This window comes from Corapipo altera, unplaced genomic scaffold (assembly GCF_003945725.1).
Source record: "Corapipo altera isolate COAL_440 unplaced genomic scaffold, ASM394572v1 0, whole genome shotgun sequence".
In the NCBI taxonomy this organism is placed as follows: Eukaryota; Metazoa; Chordata; class Aves; order Passeriformes; family Pipridae; genus Corapipo; species Corapipo altera.
In genome coordinates, this window is record NW_020884872.1 from 53,317,864 (window position 1) to 53,339,580 (window position 21,717).

The window sequence follows — 21,717 nt, forward strand, 5'->3', positions numbered from 1 at the left end:
TATAGGTAACAACTTCTGATGTAAGGTTTTGTAAGGTGAGGCCCAGCTGAATCTCTGATCTGCTGGTATACTTTGGGACATTTGTAGAAGTTATAAGAATTTATTAAACATATATCTATTTTTTAAAGTCTTAAACAAAAATGGAAAACACCTTTAGGTCGTTTAGTCCAAAGAGGAATTGTTCCCTTAAGTATAAATTCTAGGATTTGAAATGGATTTTCAGGGTTTCCTCCTCTTTTGAAAGGTAACCCAAGACTTTAGCTATATATATAAATCAGATTGTAAACTAAAACTGGATGGTTTTGAGCTATTCAGACTGGTGATTCTTCTGGAAATTTTGTTTTGTTTTGAACTGTATTTCTGTGGTAGCTGAAAGAGATAAATTTTCATTAGTACACATTGAAAATTTTTGTGTGTCTTACATAAAAAATGTAAAGCCTCTATTTTAGCTGTATTTGTTAATGCTTTCTGTCACCTTTCTGATCTGGGCTGTAAAAAAGTGCATCTGATGCCGATCAGTGGACCAGAGAAGTGTTACTCTTTAAAACAGATCTCTTTAACTTTCTCCCCTCTTCCAGTACAGACCTCTTTCACTTACTCACCTTCTCTTTCTTCTGTCAACCCTAAAAGAAATGAAGTGAGAAGCAAGGGAGTCATCTAAGGAGAAATCTAATTGAAAAAGAGATTTCTATTTTTTGAGCCAAATTTATATTTCTTTAAATTTCTTTTTAGCTGAAACAAGAGTTAAATGAAATGTTGAATTGTAATAGACTTATTTAAAGAAAAATATCAATGGTAAAGTGAAATATCAATTTAATATAAAATAAAATACTTCGTGTTGATATACCCCTTTATCACCGAAAACTGGGAAACAAACTCTCCAACGAACTTGCTAGGTTAGAAAGCCGACATTATTAACAGCACTGGATGCATGGAGATTGGTCCACAAAGCATGCATACTCAGCAACCTACCAAACCAGGTTATAGTCATGAAATTTATACATATTCATCATATTTCTATTACGTAACCATTACATTATCTGAATAAATGCATATATGCTGATAATTTCTGTGGACTTATTTGGATATGGTTCGAGAACTTCTAATGAATCTTTTCTTCTTGAGGGTATCTCAAATATGGGGTCAGGTCATGACATACTTCTCTTATCATTCTTTAACACACATACCTTGTTCTCAAAACTAAGACATCTGCTAGTACATTCTAATCACTGATACAGGTAAATAAGGAAGCAATAGGTGGCACAAGGCTGTTAATCACAGCTATAGGGATCAAACTAAAGCTAAAAACATTTTCCAACATCTTTCTCCACTGCTGCATAGGCTCCTTATAAAAAAAAAAATAAAACTTGTTCAGTAGCAGCTTTGTAGTTTCTTTGGTCACAGTGACTCAAATAAAAGCAAGAGTTAACCCCAGAAGTGTTAAACCCTGAAGGAATAAATTGTAATCATGAAGTTATAGAGAGGCTGAAATGAATGAATCTCCATAATCTCCATTTGTAGTGATGTTATATAATTACTTACAGAATTTTACTGCCTTGAGAAACAGCTGCAGGGAAACTACATTCTCTCCATGACAAGAGTGACATGCAGTTGTGCAAAGGTCTTAGTTCTGCCCCAGCAAACATTCTGCTGATGTTAATCATATTGAACTCATTAATAAAATGGGAATAAAGTCTTAAAGAAGGGTCCAGGATGTTAAGACATAACATGAAAAGCTGGTCTTACCAAAATAATTGGGGAGTGTAGATTTCTCTATTTGCCAAATGGGCAACCTACGTTTCTTCTGCTCCTACCCTCTTAGCTTGGGAATATTTTTCATTCAAAATCAACTTTCTTTCTACTCTTCCTTGAATTTTTTTTATGCTTGGAAGCTTGGCTGCCTCTACTAATTTATAGAGGATTTATCTAAACATAAAGGAATGTTTAATCTTCTTTGGGAGTATTTGTATATTCTTCTGGAAACAAAGTTTTCCTTGCAGTTTAATCCTTACTCTATATTGATTCTTTTCATTACTTTTATATTACCTGTTTAAAAACAATCTCTTACCTAATAAAGAGCAGTTTCCACTTTATTCTGTAGTATGATTTAATGACAGTTGTTCTTATTATCCACTTATTCAGTTTGTGTCACACCAATTTGTCTCTAAAATTACCATGGACTGCATTGAAGACTATGCTAAAATCAAGATATACGACATCCATTGTTGTCCCCATTGTCTATGGAACTAGTCATTGAACCACAGAAAGCAATTATGTTGGTCAGACATGATTTACTGTGTGTTCCCAGGCACCTTCTTCTTAATCATGTATCTGAAAATTACTTTGAGGAGGATTTGTGCCATAATCTTCCCAGGACCCTGACACAGCAAAGCCTTTAGTTTTCCAGATTCTCCTCCTCTTCTTCAAGATAGTATGATATTTTCCTTTTTCCAGTCATGTGAAAACTCCCCTCATCACCATGACATTTCAGAGATAGAGTGAGGCCTTGTAGTGACATTAGCCAGCTGTTGCAGCATCCTTGATCATGTCTTCCCATCATGTGGGTACTACTTCACTCTAACAGATTCTACTAGTAGCCTCTGGGATGCCAGAGGTTGAGTCTTACTAGCCAAAACACACTTTTTCAATGTCTTTTGTCACTAGGTTCTGTAGCCCAATGACAAGAGTTTTGGGCAATGGTTCAGAATTTGTCCTGGGTATGATCCACTTCTGCAGTCTTCCCTTTTGTGTATGAGCTCCAGCAGGAATTATCCATTCATCCAGACTGGACTTCTGCCATGCTTGCTCAAGTTCCTCCACTTTAGAATGTGCACTCTGCTGGTAACTGTCCTCTCTTTCTTGAAGTAAGATGAATATCAACTGGCCTGTCTCACCTTTGATTTTGCTAGTTTTTTAACTTTGTGGGTTGTGCAAATGTCTTGCAAGAAGAAATTGTCTTTTAAATACCAAAGCTGTGAAAATTTGGACATGTTCAAGCCATGTAAATACAAAAGCAAAATGGATTTCAGTCAACCAGGGTGAAGTAGCAATTAAAAAAAAACCCCTTTGATATATAAGATGTAGAGCAAACAATGCTCTTTGGTTATTGCATTATCTCTTGTCTAGAAATAAATCTGAATTACAAAGTTCAGTATAGGACAGACTGTGAGCTGATTTTCAGCTATTTTAAAATAGAAGTAATTTGCCAACATTAGATCAGTGTTTGTGTGGACAGCATTTCTGATGTTAAGATGGTTGGCACTGATCAGTATGCTATAAATGCACAAAAATTAAACCATCATGTAAAATATATCTGTTTCAGATGATTCTTGCAACAATTGTCAGCTCAGATGAAGAAGTAATAGAAATGAGAGATTTAGAAGACTCAGAATTCAGTCGTGCCGTATCTATTTCCTTGGCAGTACAACTTTGCCTGCTAGAGTTCTTCCTAGTGCCTATTTCAATTCCACATGCACAGCGAGTTAAATATAGAACAAATGCTAAGAAACCAGAAGACTGACTTTTTTCTAAATATTATCTGATGACACTTCATCTGGAACTTTAAAAAACCTACAGTCATGAAGAGAAAGAAAATGGAACAGAGATAAATCTAATGAAATAAATATGCACAGAGGGGAAAAGAGAGAAAATAATCCAACCAAATAGCTCCAAGTGTTGGACCCTTTTCTCGGCACATATCTGAAGCTCACATGATTTGTATGAGTCTGATATTTCATTATACTGGGTAGCAGTTGATGGAGCCAAATGCTCCCTCAAAGAAAGAGAACCACAAAGAATCCTGCCAAGCAGCTGATCTATTAAACACTTGCTCTGTAAGTAGTATTATAAACAGAGAGGCCCTTATTCCTGCAGTCACAAAATGAAAGGTGTTCAAAAGCAAGCTTTGAAAATTTTTATGTTGGTATTGTGTGGATTCTTGTTTAGTTTTCTTTTTTTTTTTTTTTTACAGTGACAGTAAGGGTGGTTTTGCAGACTCTCATCTTAGCAGAAAAGCTGTTTTAAGCTGTTCCTGTCTACCTTCCCTTCCCCCAAACTAATTCTTGTCTCTATATCATCTCTTCATTTGTGCCACCAGAGATATTTAGGGTCTTGTGGCAAGCATGGTTTGCTAATTGATCACACATATATTGGTCAATTCATTCCGAGCAAAAATATCTTAAACTCCCCTCTCCAAGGCTATTTTTCCTTTTGAGTCTTTTGTTTAGTTCCTTGGTTTGATTCATCTTACAGTCCCACAAACAGCAGTACAGTACAACTGAAGGGGATACCATGGAATCAAGCAGGAATACCTCTGGGCAAGGGTGGAGAGAACAAGACTCCATCAGGACTGAATCTAGCAGTTTGCCATATACAAAGTAAGAAGTAGTTCTTAAAGAGGAAAGCTTATAAGGTAAAAAGTCAAGACAGAGAAAAGACTCAAGGGTCCCACTTCACCGATGAGTGCTTAGAGGTGAACCCCAAATGCCGAGAGCTACTGTAGCTGCTATAGCACTAAATATCGCAGCACTATATTTTGTAGCTCTAGTGAATGTCTGGGTTAGACCTACTCTCCTACAGCGTAAGGCTTGTTCAGCACAATGAACTGGAAATAAAATAAGAAAATAGTCTGTTCTTGGAAGGATTTAACTATGCATTCTTATTATTTTAATTACTTACTTCATTCAACAAGATATTCAGGAAATTCCAGGAGGTGTTCTGCTCTTTCTTGCCCAAAGACCAGTTAGAAATGTGAGAGGAGACAACACACTCCTGATCATAAAACACCCAGACATGTTTATAACAAATCATAAATGCAGTTTATATAAATCCAACCTAAGCTTATGCTTTCATAGTCCTTTCTTGGAAAACATATATAGCACATGCTACTGAGAGTCATGCTTTGTGGTAAATATTTCCTAGAAGTATCTGTTGCTATAATGCAAAGGGTATTTATAAAAATTTTGGCTTTTTTTTCCCCTTAGCAGAGATTGTGAGATGAACTCCTTCAGGAAGAAATTGTCATTTGAACAGGTCCAAGTCCTGCTTGGAGCTGAACTTCTCTAACACAAACATATAAAGGTATAAGTAGCTACAGAAGGAACAGAAAGAACCCTCAGACCAACTACAGGACCACAAAGTAAACCACACAAGCTTCCAACAAACAAACAGCTAAAATCCTGGTATCAGTCATGCCACAAAAGTTGTTTTAGGGGTTGGGTGTTGGGAGAACATAGGACTAGTGTGAGTCAAAGTACTCATGGTACAAATGGTAGGAAATTGGGGTGGTCAATGTGACAGGAAAGTCCATAAAAACAAGCAGAGGTGATCTGCTTGTTGCCTGAGAAGCGAGACTTGACAGAACCAGAGCTCCTCTCTGTTCTTGTGTTCACATGTGAGCCTGAAAAAGCAAAAAAGGGTTCCCCCATAACCTGTAACTTCCTGTGGTCAAGATGGTCATATTCAGGCTTCAGAGAGAAGCCATTTTGGCTGTTCTCCTTAGCCCAAGTAATAGATTTATTTCACAGTTAAAATTGCATGTTTGCTCCTAACAAGCAGAGTGGATCACAACATGGAGAGGTGTACAGAGAGAGAAATGTAGTCAGTTTTTTTATTATGCTTGCTTTTGCTGTGACAACTTTTTGCAGATGCAATACTGAAAAGTTATTTAAGAGGATTTGACTTGTGCTTCCTGAGAACAACAGGAATGATTTTTGGCTCCCTGAAGACTGTGAGTTTGCTGGTTGAACAAAAAAAAAATGAAGGGGAAATTGAAATTAGTTTCAGATCAACTGAAAATACCCCACCTCACTTCAACACACAGAAAAGCACATTAAAAATTCCCCCTTTTTTATGATAAAGAAAAAAATTGGTTTGGGTTAAAGATTTATTTTGTTTCATCCAGGCCAGATGCTTTAATATGACCTGATTTGGGTTTTCTCAAAAAAAAAAAAAAAAAAGGCAATTTTTATCCCAAGAATGGCATTATCAATAAAACAAAGAGAGGAGTGATCACTGCTGTGATGTAAATCACAGCAGACCTGTACCCCAGAGTCCTGTATGAGACAATAACTGTAGATCTGGAGACACAAACACAGGAGGGTTTATGGTGTCTTCCAACATGTGGTCAACACCATTTCTTAACTTCTGCAATTTTACTGTTATCTTCTGAGCAGCCAGTGTTAATATCAACACCATGTATTTTTTACTTTTTCTGAAGACATTTGTTCAGACAGGCATATGCTGTTATTGGGACAAATAAGGGTGCCTGACACTTCCTCTTCTTTCTCTCCTCTTTAGTAGCTTAATGGAGCAGATTCTTCAGCTGCCAGTGGAGTAGAGCCAAACCTGATGATCTGTCCAAGGAGGAGAGAGAGTTTGCTGTGCAACATGCTCCATGGTTGCCTGCACTGCTGACACCGTGGAATGTAGCTGAACTATCTAGTTCCAGCTTTTACACTTCAAGATTTATTTTTTTTTTTTCTGATTTAAAAGATCTGTGAATATGCATGGAGCTCTGGCTTCACAGCCAGTAACAGGATGCTCTTATGATCATCATTAGTGTCTCCCCAGGAGCTTGTGTCTTGATTTGCTCGCCAGCTGAGTGGTGGAGCTCTCTGAACCAGTTCCTATCACATACTAATATTAGCCTGGGGCACAGGAAGATCTGGAGTCAATGCATGAAACAGTACTGACCTGTAGTTGCATTTATTTGTTATTTTTTTGTGCCTGCATTTGGAAGACTCAGTTCTGGCTGATCTCTTAGAGTAATTACTCCTGGGAATACTCTATTTTTTGAGAAACTTCTCCAGGGAACACTATTTCTTCTAAAGGAAAGATAGTAATTTAAAATGTTATGTGAGTCTTTTCCTTATCCATTTAACTTGAAAATGATCTTGCCACTGAAACAAAGTATCTAAAATCATGGAACAGAGATATGGGTTTTAGTAGCTGCTCTGGAATAGGCATCATCACTCATTATAAGCTTTTTCTTCAAAGACAAAGCTATGCTTGAGCTGCCGGACGGTTTTCTCCAGTATCAATTTCCTTTGAGTATGTACAATTTGATTTACTCAGAGAAATCTTGTCCTTTTGACTATAAACATGGTGTTTATGCAGGTTTTATAAGAAAAGCAAAAGGACAGTTTGGAGTTATGTGGAGAAGGCCAAAGAGCAGGCAGCAGACATAGGGCAACATACAGACAATATCCTCCAGCAAAGGCTTTATATTGTGCAGAAACAACCTGAAAATTCAAGTGGTAAAGAAAAGCAAAGGGGAATATGTCCATATGTATGTACTTGATTTTCCAGCTTTGCTTTTTTCATTCAAATAGATCTGAAGAGCTGTAAAGTGGGGGGTAGCAATATGTTCAATTGTAGATTTCCTCTTTAATATGTATTATTTCAAATTGATCCATTATACAAAGACTTCTCTGTGAATTAGATGCTTGATTCAATAGATTGTATGGTTCTCCCTTTAGTTAAGTCAGCTGCTTAACAGGGTTTTAAACAAAGGAGCTTGGTGCCTGAATTCTGAGCAATGTTTCTGTAAAAACAAGGAAAGTAAGAAACCTGAGTTAGGTTGAAGACCAGAATAGAGGTGAATACAATACATGTATATAGACTATGAACCATGAACTCTAGCTCTTTTTCCTTCTTTAAAAATGGATTTGAGATTATAAAGTGTTTCAATTTGTTTGAACAATTATGAAAATGGACTCCAATACCTTTGTTTCTATTTTCACATGCTCTGGAGTTGTTCTTTTTTCATTAAAATTGTATTCCTCACTCTGATCCCTTTCTTTTACTGACTGTTTTAGTCCTGTGATGTGCCCAAAGTTTGAAAATTACCATAAGAAATAGACCAGTAATCTACAGTAACCATTAGAATTTATAAGTGCAACTATTATAAAAGTTCCCTGATGTTAATGGATAGAAAGTTCAAAAAGACAATTCTACTAATCTGTGTAAAAGTAAACTGTCCTCCCTAGTGTGACTTTTTTGGCTTCACACGATTTTTTGTTATTTACTCTGATGGTTTAGCAATTGCAGCTGCCTAAGACAAAAGTAGAAAATAGGTCAATGGAAGTCATGCAGAAATTCCTTAGAAAAGGCACATTGCTCCTACTCTTGAAGTAACTGATCTGCGGGAGGATCTAATATCAGCTTCTCTACTGAATTGTCACATTTTGCTCTAACTTAAAAAAATTTTCAAGCATAAATGGCATTTTATACTTTGCTATAATACCGTGAATCACAGCATTTGGAGCATCAATGCCAATTAATTAGATTAAAATCTTAGGAACCAATTGACTTTTTGAGGGAAGACAGAGGCTATAGTGCCATTGAAGGAAGAGTACTTAATGTCTTAATGTTAAAGTCATCATATATGAGGAAGTAGGACACAAAAATAAATCTCATTAGAAAGAGGGTATCACCACCATCAGTAGTGCATACTTGTATGTGGGATTCCCTTTGCACATAGTCATATGGTATATATTCACAAATGTAACTGAGCTAAAAGACTTGTTTTTACAGATATGTCAGTATAATCATCTGACTAATACCAAATCTTCATTTTTTTCACAGCTTGGAAGGACTACTTGTAATATGTGATAATCGATGTGGACTTTTCAGAGAAGTTAGAAGATCCCTTCCCAGGGACTCATTCTATATCAAAGCAAATAGGAAAATAGAGGAGTGGAAATTGATGGTCTGTAAATGCATTTTCTAGAAGTTTAGTGGCACAAGAGGAATTTTTTGGCACATAGAATTTACAGTTCCAAACTGTGTAAAGGAAGAAAACATTACTAGTACCATGCAATATTTTGTTGTTGTTTTTTTTTTCTGAAATGGGAATAGCAGATGTGGGTAATAAACTCGAGGGAATGAAAATGTCCATTACTAGCAGCTGACTAATGCTGACTATCTTATCTTTTCAGTGGTCTAAAAATCAGCAATGGGAAAAACTTATGAAATGGTCTTTTCTTTTTTACTGTTCTTTGACTTGATTTAGCTATTTGTATTCCCTCAATTTTTTCTTTATTATATGAGATTGTAAAGCATAATAAGAAAAAGTGAAGTTAGAAGTACTGTTACTCAAAGGACTAGTGATTTTTCTTAAGATGTTTGTGTTTGTAAGGCACTGAATTAAATCTTCATTGAGGAATAGATTTTAGTAACATGAATAAGATTAAAATATTAGAGTTTCTTCCTGCTAAGTTGGATCCTTTTAGTGTATTTATCCTGTACAAGAATAAGGTGGTATTATGTGTTTTTACTTAGGTCTGTTTACTTACAGTTGTTTGTGAAAAACTTCTCTTCAACCCTTCTTTGGTGTTCAGAAGATAATTTTTGGTCATGGAAATTCCAAAACATAAGAAATGGATGTGGGGGAATCAACTGAGCAGAGCACTTGCATCTCATTTAATTTCCCTTTCTACATCGGGGAAGAAACATTGTAGATTACACTGGATCAGCCAAATCTGAGTTCAAGACCTCATCCAGAGTGTTGAAACTCCTTGGCAAAGTTAAGTAACATCTGCAAATACTTGGACGGATGTTATGTATAGCTACAATACACTCAACACACATTGCAAACTGTGTTCAGAACTACAATTTTGTAAATACTTCATGTGGATGTAACGCATCTACAAAGAAGAAATTCGTAATATTTTTGAAAATTTACTGGGCTGTATACTTGCATACATACATATATATCTTTGTATACACATATATATATTTGTGTATGTGTGTATAAACTGTTTTATTTTATTTTCAAAGTACCACCTTCGATCTCAATCATGAGCTTACTACTCTCAGTAAGAATTATACCATGTGAATAACACATAGCAAAACAATTACAAAAAATTGCAATCAGGGTTTTACTTTTAATACTACATTTAAAACCGAGGTTTTTAGAAGATTTAACAGAATCAAAACATATCTGTAGTTATTTTAATTTACCATTACAGATTTATATTAAAGACATATGTAAAAATTACAAAGAAAAAAAGCAGAAAGCTCATCACAAACATCTTTGATTTACAAAGCTATCTTCCACAGGTTTTAAAAGTGGATATTCCTAATCTTCAAAAAATCCACTAAGTTGAACCAGTGGTCATTTTTAATTTTCTATATTAGATGTAAAAATGTATTTTTTTGGGGGGAAAGTGCTTACAAACAACTAGTAACTAGTCACTTCTAGTATTGCCCTAAAAGATGCAGTGCTTTGTTATATAAAAAGATGGCCTTGCCCTAGGAAGTTTACAGGTGATTCTTCATGCTAGCTGATCAGATCTATAAAGCAATTAGTCATGCACATATGGTTTTAAACATTTGATTTTTCTTACTGAGTTTTCAGTAGAGTAGGAGTAATCTACTCTATCAGATCAGGGATCTATCAGGTCCAACCCTGTGTACTTGATGACAGGTACTTGTGAGAGGTGAGATGAGGAATCAATAGTTTTGGAAGGAAATGGGACACCATTAGTAATTTTACATAGTTCCAAGAAATGATTGAAAACTGAAATTACTTGCCCTTATGAAATTTTGATATTTCAGCATTAGTATTTGCAGACAACTAAGGAAAAGAAGGCAACTATCAAAATGATTTATGAAGCAGTAACTTTTCAAAAGTTTTCTGACATTTTACTTCAAAAGTTTTACTTGAAACAAACATTTTTCCAAATTGCAAATTCTAATTTCACATTTTATTGGATATTATCTTAACACTGAATGTTATCAGTCTTAAGATAAGTGTTAACTTGTCAACATGAATTAGCCTGTTGTCCTAGGAGGAGGCTTAATTTATGTGTCTTATCTTTTTAGAGTCCTCTTTGACAAGATTCTTAGACAGAAAATATCTTTGTAATATTCTGCAGTCATGAGTTTTTCTGTCTGTTATTCAGGAAGATCACAGCAAATCATGAAATATGTATTACCTTGCCTTGGGGTGAAAGGGGTATGATCCAGCAACATATCTTCCTAAAATTTATGTCTGGCACAAATAAATGTTAAATTGTCCCAAAAGCAGGAAAAAAAATTAAAAAAAAGAAATTTAAATAGAAAAAACTTATATTCTAGTCAGTACTACTTCTAAAACCTTTGCCATTTCATATGTTTTTCTTCCAGATCATGTGGGTGGAAAATAATTTGGTTTTCTAATCAATCTGGTTGAGTAGTTTTACTCATGAAAATTCTGCACAAAAGCTGAGAGTGCTGAGTAGCAAACTGTATTGTGAGATTAGGAGAGTTGTCTGGGTTTTGTATGTGTATTGCAACAGATACATTCCTTTACAGTTTCAAGTGTGGGATTCCATACCACCTGAGGAAGGCTCTTTATGTGCATGGTATGGAAAGTGAGTGAAAACTAATGAGGGAGAAATTATTGGATGAATAGGATGCATGTACTGGGACACTGAAAGAAATACATACTGATGTTTCCATTTGCAAACAATATTCTTCAAGAAACTTTTTTAAAAAAATCCCTATGTAAGGGGATAAAATTTATCAGTTTGTGTAAAGCATTACCATTATTTTTTTTTAAGCTGGCATTGATTACAGATAAATATGCACAAGTAAAGTCCCAACTATTAGTATATATTTGTATATATATGTATACATAATACACATATATACACAAACAACAGCATAGATTGACAAAACAGATCTAGTTCTACCCTTTGCATCACTTGTTTCATTTCAAGATCCAAGTATAATCAATTCCAAACTATAACTGGTTGAGACTTGTACAATCATTTATTTTTTAAATAAAAAACAATTAGAAACAAAGTATGTTGTATGAATATACCAGATTTGGTGAGACTGTCAACAAAAGAGCTCTTCAGCTGTCCATTGGATTTTCTGCTTAACATGATTCTCTCTGGGAGTGGAATTTTTGTAAGCAAAAATGTCTTTGTAGACAGAAAAATTTCCATTTCAATATGGGTTTGAGCAATGTATCTACATGTAACATAGCACATAAAAACCTGCTTTCTTGGGGAAGCAGGCCTTATGAGACTCCTTTCTCTTTCTCTTTTTCTTTACCTATCCTCAACTAACAGCTTTTGAGCCCGTGACCAGAGAAGTAGAACTATCAGAGAGATGAAGTTCTACCAAGAGAGCCTTTATTAATTGCCCCGATGGCAGAAGTCAGCTTTGTGTGTACTAGACACCTGGGAATGTACATTCACCTCCAAAACATGGTTTCCTAGGAAACTAGGACTCACCTCTCCCAGGGCTCTTGGAGATACTAGCTGTTTGTAAATGCATTAGTACTTAGCATTTAGCTTGGATGATAGGAATCTACAGGATAAACTATTTTCCCCAGGGATGTTTCTTTGTTGCTTTGGGGTATTTTTTAAGAAATATATGCACATTGCCACACAAATCTGCACAGAAGCATGCTCCAAGGGACCAAACCCTGTCTTTAGGCAAAGTCAGCCAAAGGAAGCCAGGAGGCCGGTAGGGAAGTGTCTCTGCCTGCCTGTGGAGAATAAATATGCTGAGGCCTGGGAGCCCTCCAAACAGCTGCTTCTCTCTGTGAATAGTATTGGGAGTGTCATCTACAGAAATGGATCCTCCATGTGCACAGAAATCTCATCTCTAGAACACAAACTGGCCTGATGGCATCTGGCCTAAACCTTACCCTTCCCCTCCATAGCTTTAAATTCTACATTTGGCTGATGTGAACTTGCAGCAATTAAATGATTTGTGTGTGTCCAGCTTGGCCCTCTTTTGAAGCTCCAGGGTGTCAGAAGCTGTGTGAACCAGCCATGAGGATGCTAGACATGAAAGCATCATAGTCAGGAGTCATCTGGCACTTCACTGGCTGTGGACTATCAGCCAAAGGCAGCAAATAGAAGAGGAAGGGATGAAACTGCTATTTCACTGCACAGAAAATGCCATACAAAGAAAGGAGTGCAGTCATCCTACATTCAAAAATTTTAGCTGGCAATGAGAGAAATCATGCTCTGCTGCACCTCACAGAGGGTAACCATGTGGTGACTCACAAAGTCCATTGCGCAGGAGATGGAAAACATCCCACACACCATGCATCCCTCTTATACAGACTAAATGAAACATCTTTACAATAATTAATACTGTGGATCACTGCCAGAGTAAAAAACAACAGAAAGAAAAAAGTTCAATTTGCTTGAAATCTCTTACTCAGTATTTTCTTTGTAGGTTCCTCTTTTAAAATAATTTCAGTTAAGGGTAAGCCTACTTTGATTTGAATTTTTTTTGATAACTGTTTCCAAAGTGTTATTGGAATGTTTTATATGAGACACTGATGGGACAGAAATGTGGATCCGTCTCTAATCAACCAGCTTATAGGGTCATATTATTTCGCCTCATTTTCTCCATCCCTTAGGTCCAGAAGATTTTTAACTAATCAAGGACAGTAGCCTGCATTCAGTGGGAAGGTGTGAGAGGGACTTCTTTCTCTTCTACCCCATAGCTGCCTTCAGTACCCTTAAGAGAATGAGGGTTTTTTTCTGAAAGAAGAAGAACTTGATGCTGGGTTTCCAACTCCCTGGTATCTTTCCTGACCAGCAAGGTGCAGGCTATGAAGGGGGTTAATGGCTACAACCACCTGTTTGTGAAACTGCAGCTTATGCTTAATTCTTTGACTGTAACATTGGTTGAAGGGCAGGTGTTTAAGGGCTGACATCCACTGGTGAGTGCCTATGGCTTCATGAGTAATGATATGTCAAATGGGCTTTGATAACTTGTCTCTTTCATCTCTTACAACTGTGAAGCAGAGTGAGAAATCTTTTTCATTGAAGTTTAAATATTTCAGCTCCTGTTTGCCGCAGAGATTACCAGGTACGGCATAACTGCTCATGTGAAGTTGTGGTAACTTGCTTGACTGTCCCACCTTTAGTTTCCTTTGGGTGGTAAGCATGAGGTCCCATACTACTTCCTAATGTCCACCTCAAATTTGTCACCATTTTAAGTTCTCAACTTCAGGATAAAGGCTCTGAAATATATCTAAAAGTTAGCTGCTGTTGTGAATATATTCTTTGGTTTAAGAATTTACTCTCTTGTTTATCTGTCATAATCCAGGAAAATGGGTTGGAAAGAGCTTATAACTAGCTAATTGAATGAGTCTTATTCACAGTCTTGAGAAATTGATTACTGTCACAATCTATGCAATCCTACTTTCCGGTAACTAAGGACTTAAAATATTTAATGTCTTCTAAGTACTTCTACATATGTAGAAGAGAATGTGAAGGGAAGGGTGAGTTTGTTAGATTCAAAATAAGACAAATATTATTGCTTATTGCTAAGCAAGTCAACAAATGTTTTCTCACAGATTTCTAACATAGAAATGCTGTTGTTTTTGATACAGTACTAAGCATCCACAGCTTGTTTCCTAATAATGCAGGTTATATTAACTAAATTAAAGCAATGATCAACCAAATATTTGTCAGCTAGGGAAACACAATGTCCTAAAGATGAGAAAATTAGCATAACTTTAGTCTGAAGGAAAAAAAATAAATCTCTAAATATCAGGTAGCCTTATGCAAAACTCTGCTACATCCTTCCTTTGCTCATGAAACTGTCACCACAGAAGACAGCCTCTGATAATACCTGTACAAGTAGGTCAATGGAGAGAATCATTCAGCATTTCTGTGGAATGGCAGAGCAGAGCTGATGCCTGAAGCACTATCTTTTAACTTTTAGAGAGCCTATGATGGTCCAGTATTGCTTATTCTGTGCATTATTTGAAACAGGTGCCATGTAGAAGATACCTCCTGAATTCTGCACTAGACAGAGTTCTCAAATATGCCTGCAACTTAGTTCTGTCAGAATTGCTGTCCTAGTAGTTTGAGATCACCAGGGCATGAATGGCAGAAATTGTATGATCTGCTCATTAAAAAAATTAGTTTAGCCTTTGGGATGTGTGAAAAGCAGGAAAAAAACCTTTCCAGATAGAAACTGTGGGTACAGCACAACCTCAAAGACGTGCTCCCATGCTTCTCTCTAAAGTGACCAACCAGTCATTATTAGCTACTTTTCTTAGAAAATAGCACCTGCTTATTTTTCCAGACTGAGTAACAATCAGCTAAGTTTTATGTATACTCTTTCCTCTAACACTCTTGTGTCTACAGAAGATGGCTAGAACAGTGGTTTTCATCACATTACTTTTTTTTCTTAGCGGAACTTAAATCTTTTTCCCGTGAAGCTGTGAATCATAGCATATCCAATTCCTCCTTCTTGAGAATAGCCTTGTTAATTTTGCATTTCTGTAGAAAGTCCACGAACTTACAGGCCACAGATTGAAAGCCACTGTATTAGAAATGCCATCTTAGCTGCTTGCAAGGCTGTTGAATAACCCACAGGAAGAGGTCTCACTGTGACTGTCTTCAGTTCCTTTCTCAAGTTGCTGATGACCACTATCCCTTTTCTCAGAGCAATTCACGAAGCTGCTCCTTGTTACTCCTTTTTACACTCCACCTGGAAGAAAAAAATCCCTGTGAATTGGATGTGAAGCTCTGTTTTGTCTGAACATCTATTTTCTTACATCTTAAACTAAGTTTGTTAAACGTGTGTAAGCAGGAGGGGGTGTGGGAATATGTTGCAATGACTGAAGAGCATTTTCTACTTTCTGTTTAGCTTGGCCAAACTCCTGCTGAAAGCTGCCAGTCTCCTGAGTCCTTTCTTACAATCACTCATCCCTAAATATTTCTGCTGCTGTTATAAGATAATTCCAGATTTTCAGCTGCAGACCTGGCATGTCTATTGTGTGGTTCATACTAACTGTAAGTGGCCAGATTTTCCTCTCTGAGAAAGAGTGTAACAGAGGGTGGTATTTGGTCTGGCAAAATACACAGAGTTTTAAGTCTGAAATGTCTAATCTTTTTAATAGAAGTAACAGATACCTGTGTATTTCAGTTAGCTGGTCAGCCAGTCAGAGGGCACTCCTGGACTTAGCACTGAAAGTAATCTCAGACAAAACTCATGTCTAACATTTGCTGGTTTTTTGGCATTCCTTACTAGAAATGATCTCAGCTATAATGGAAGATGAGAATCATCCATGAACAGGAACACTGCTAAACTCAAGCTGCACTGAAGGCATGTGTTTGTCCATGTTAAAGATTAAATTAGGCTTTTACAAAAAAGTTGGCATCTGTTTATTAAAGCTCAGGGTATTGGCTGCTGCATTTCATATTAGAAAGAGAAATTGAATAGTCATAAAATAAAATCCCTAATTTCGGTGTTAAGTTATAAGTATAGGAGGTTATCTTCTGACTAACTTCTCTGAACATTATATACATGTAGATAGTTTAATAAGCAATAGGCTTTCTCTCTCACCAAAGACAGGTTTTCAGTCTTTTGATTCTGTCCTATGCTCACAATAAATTCAATTGTTTAACAACCTTTCCTGCACAAAGAGTTTGTTTCTATTTTAGCTTTCAGTTCATCACTAGCTACAACAGAAATGTACTGTTTATATGATGGCTTTACAGTTCTAACATCATATTTCCTCTGGAGACTGAGAGACCTAATGCCCTCAGACTTCTCATGATGCTTCTAGCTCTTGTATTACAAACACACTTGGATGGAAAAATACGATTAGTAAAGGAAAAAGTATTGCTGCACTCAAGTGATGAAAGGATGCCCCAAATATACCCATAGCAATTATCTATCACTCAGACCTCTATTGTTCAAAAGCAGACATCTCTGAATTTCCAAATAAGAGCAAGAATGGGACACTCAGTGCTATATAAAATGTCATGGTAAGTAGGAGTCCTGGGGAGCTTATAGCATAGAGAAGATACAGACTTCACGGTTCAGACACAAGTCTCTATGTTTTAAAACTTTTAAAGTCTTTATTTCACATTGCTTATTACATGATGCAGTGCTGTGTGATCTGGGTGCTTATAGGGCACAATGCTATCCTGGATAGAAATAACAGTATTTATCCCAGAAGCAGCAGAGTTGATAATTTGGTCTACTCCTCAGACATCTGAAGTTTCCCTGTCTGAACTATTATTTTGGCTGAACTATTCAGCCAACACATTTTGGCTGAAAAATGTAAGTGTATGCCACGAAGATCATGCCAAGTGGCTGAGACATCTAGAGCTATACTTCCTACTGCACACAGATGATTTGTGATTGTTTATATAGTTCTGACTTCTCCTGAGCAAGATGTGCATCATGAGGAGAAATCCTCTTTGAAGCAGGAACAGTGAATTCAAGGCATCACAGCATCTATGTATGTGTCATAAAATTAATTTGCGGCATGCATAATGAATCTAGGGCTTGTTGTAATGACTACTAAGTCAAGGTTATGAGCATAGCATATAGACCCAGTGCATCTTATGTGTGGAAATCACTGCCTATGAGTTGTAGAGATTGTTTCAGCATATTCATTGGGTGTTTGACTTGGACTTTTGGCTACTGGATGAAATAGAATAATTCTACAGAATCCAGGCTTTTTCTAGTCCCAATTTACTCACCTGTACTGCCTTTGTGTCAACAAATAGCTGATTTGGAGATAACTCTGTTGTCTGTGCCTGGTACTACCTATGCCTTACAGACAAAACTGTGTCTTAGGACTAACTTCTTCAATGAGAGAAAGTGCAATCTTACCTTTTCAGACAGTGTGATGCTTTGCACAGATGGCTGGATTTCCTGGCTCTGTTAGGGGATGAAAGAATCTAATAGTTCATTTTGTCCCAGCTCCTAGGGAAAGTTTCATGCACTTTTTATCTCTCTTATGGCTAGCTGGTTACAGGAAGGAGGGTTAGTAGTCTGTTTCTCACACATGTCTTGGGATTTTACTCTACCAACTACCCATGGAGATTTCCCATCTCTCCTGCACATTCTCATCCTTCCCCTGCTCTCACGCTCCAATTCTAAACCTGCGAATCTATGAACCTGAACACTTTCAGCTCATGAGCCCTGTTCAGTTGCTGGGTAAAAGTACAACCAAATAGCTGTCTCAATTCACTGGTTCTGTATAGCATAGCCATTAATAAGAGTTCTGTAAGTCTGATAGAGCTAGATGACAATCCCATAAATCACTCCTGGTTCTGAGTTGGCATTTTTGCTTGTCCTTCTTGGCCTTACCTGTCACTGGTTGGTTAAATAGCATTGGTGGGTTGGAACCAGGTGGCAGCCAAGCACCCAGCCAGTAGTTTGCTCTTGTGTTTGAATAGGGAAGAGAACTGGAAGGACAGAAGCTGCAAAGCTTATGGATTGAGATGAGGACAGGAAAATCACCGGTTACTGTAATGGGCAAGAGAGACTCAGCTTAGGGGAAAGAACTTAATTTATTGTCAATTAATATAAATATTTAGTTACTGATTTGGGTATGGGAAACAAACAAAAAAAGACACAAACTTAGAACACTTAGGCAAAACACATTCCTCCTCCTTTCCCAGGCTCAGCTTCCCTTCAGACATCACTCCTCTCTGCATGGTTATCACCACAGGGTGCATTCAGTAGTGCCTGCATTCAGACAAAAAGTGATGCAAGGTTGTGGTAGTTTTAGTCTAGGCCTTCCTTGGTGACCAGTTTGTAACCAAGGAAGTGACGAGATTACCTGGTATACCCTACGATTTTTACATAAACCAGGGGTATAAGAAGAAAGGAGGAGAGACCTTTGCTTTCTTTCTTTCCAGTGGCTCCGGAGGTGCAGGTTCCCTGCTGTCGGTTCTGCCGTGTTGAGGAGTGAGGCCTGGTAAGACCTTGTCGACCTTGGGAGATGGAGGTTGCCAGCGGTTGTTCCAACATGATTTCTGTTGTCCCAAGGAGAGTAGTAAGATATCCTTTTGCTAATTCTTTAGTTTGCTAGATCTTGAGTTTCTGATCATGTGTATATCTATTTTGTTTGGGTTTTTTGTTTGTTTTTTCCCTTTCCCCTTCCCTTTCCCTTTTCTTTTTGGAATTGTACATATATTTCAATTGTGTATAAATGTAATATAAGTGTAAATATATTTATATATGTTGCTTTAGCTGTCTCTCTCTAGTTTTGGTTCTCTTTTTTTTTTCTTTTCCCTTGGTTATGGGAGGGGGAGCTTTAGCCCCACTGTGTCGGCATCGGAGCAGCCACGATAGAATGCGTTCACCAGGCTGATGAGTGTAATCTTTTCACAAGTCTTGGAGTTCTGCCGGGATTATTAATCGCAAAACTTCAGTTTCCACTCTTGGGGGTTTTACTTTTAGTAGAGGTGGAGGCACTGGTATCAGTATCTATCCCCTCCCCATTACCATCTGACTTGCTTTGATCTCCATCTGACTTGCTTTGATCTCTCATTGGTCGTAGACTTATGCTGTCAGGCATCAATATCCATGACTTCCTTGTCACTACAGGGGCAAGAGGTATCTCAGGTGGTGTAGTTTGAGTTCCACTTTCAGTGGACGTAATAGAGGTGGCGCTGGTCTCAGGCGGCATGATTTGAGTTTCTGCCTCAGCCTTAGCCTTCCGAGAGTAGTCCACAGCAGCTTGATAGGCACTCGCCAGGCCCCAGTACAAAGCAAAAAACTGCATATTTTGGTCCTCGTAAGAAAAACACCCTTCTGCTAAACGATGTGTCATCTCATCAGGATCAAACACTTGCTCTGGTGTTTGATTGCCCAACTAATGGGAGGTGTCACACATCCTACCAATTTGCCAAAATTTGCCCACATTCCTTGCCATCCAGAAACTGGCTTTTTCAAGGCCCTTCCCAAAGTTCCAGTGAATCCTTTTGAGGTTCGGCCTTTTGTGCAACAAGGAAAGCAGTACCACACCACCTTTCCAATGTTAGATAGCACTTCCATGGCCTTTATCCATAACAGCACCATTGTTAAACAATTTAGATGAGGACTGGGGCCAGTTCTAATCCTAGGGACCTCCGTTACTAGGCCGTTGATGTCACAATTGAGGAAAGGCAGGAATTGGCAGATGCCTTCCGGGTTAGTTTTCACAGGATATCCAGAAACATATATAAAAATGGCCAGAATGACCAAAAAAATTAATAAAAAGGCCATGTTTATATATTCTTTCCCTTTGTTCCTAAACAATAGGTATGTTTATATAAACAAAAGCCTCTTGGCAGCTCTCCCGGCAGCGTCCCAAAACAATGGCTAAGTTTATAGCAACTTGGCTCCCTTCCCAGACTCTGTTCCCACAACAATCATGGCAAACCAAAACAAACCAGGAAGAAACACCAGATAAGGTGTGGTGAGGTTTGGACACTTGACAGGGAACCAGCTTCAAACCACCACAAGGGTGCAGGTTGCAGTCTGGATATGGGGGCTTCTCTTTGTCACTCCTTCCTTCTTATTTCCTATGGTCTGATGTGGGAGCCTCCTGGTATGCCATCTTTCAGGAGCATCTACTCTGCCACAGAGTATCTCCTCCCCCTGTTGCATATGTTATGTCACTCAGATTTCCTCTTCCTCTCCCTATTTACTCCATCTCTTCATCTTCCCTTCTCCTCTCTTTTTGGTATCTTACCCTTTCTTAAGTGTGTTTCACGTCTGGCTGATGGTGTCTGTTATGTCCTGTGGTGTATCTGTTGGAGCTGCCATGGGGCGTCCAGCATGGGGTGTCCCCAAATTTCTTCTCACAGAAGCAACTCTGCGAGCCTCCCTCTACAAAAACCTCGACACTGGCCCCCAATACGCAAGTCACAGGTGTCTTCTAGACATCCAGATAGCTATAGAAGCATTGAGGATTTTCCTGAAAGTATGGAGGGAGTATTCTGACAGAGAGGATTTTAATCATAGCATGAAGAATGTGTACCAATTTAGCACCTTCATATCCAGGGATCAAGCATCTTGAGCACATTGTGCCTCTCAGGACAGTCTGGTCATCAGCCTGTCCTGTGGAAGTGGAGGTAGTCCTTCTGCTGCTTTCCACAGCCCCTCCATGAAGGTTTCATGCTCTGAGATGTCTAAGAACCCCAGCATGGTCTCTGCAGCTCTCAAAGTATCCTGTAGTATGTATTTCTTAAATTGTACAGAGGATAATGATATACAAATATATGTGAAATAAAGATATATACAGATTTTCATTAAAAGATAGTATTGAATATGAAATCTGAAAAACAGTGTACTGCAGTGACCCAGGGTATAATCACAAACTGAGATATTGAGAAGAGACATGAGATAAAGTTATTGTACTGTTTGCATTACTTTTTATATTTAATGATTAGATAAATGTTTTATACAAATCAATACAAATCAAACTCAGTAACAACACAATCTCTATTCAAAGATGTGATGAATTTCTGACATTTGGAGTAAACATTACAGAATTCAAACACAGACTTGATGTCTCCATTTAAAGAACTGTTCCTCCAAACCCATTTGTTTTTAATCATCCCACACTGAAATTTACAATTAATAGCAGAGATGATTTTTTTTTTAATACTAGATTTTATAGTCAATATTACTTTTATTCTCTGGAGCCTTGTGCACAGATTTGTTAAGTACATGGTGTAATAAATAACTTGCCAATTTTCTGTCAAGGACAGATGATTTGTTAATGATGTTATTTTTTAAAATATAATAAATTGCTGCTGTTGTGTCAAATTGTAAAAAAGTCTAGGTTTTGTTTATCTGAGAAGGAAGTTTTAACAACCTTTTTGATTTATATGCTCACTGAAATCCAGTCTACACTTTAATGGCAATTTTTGCATTATTATATTTCCAGTACCAAGTATTTATTTTCTTCCTAAGAGAAATTCTAATCCCACCTTTCCCATCTGAATAACT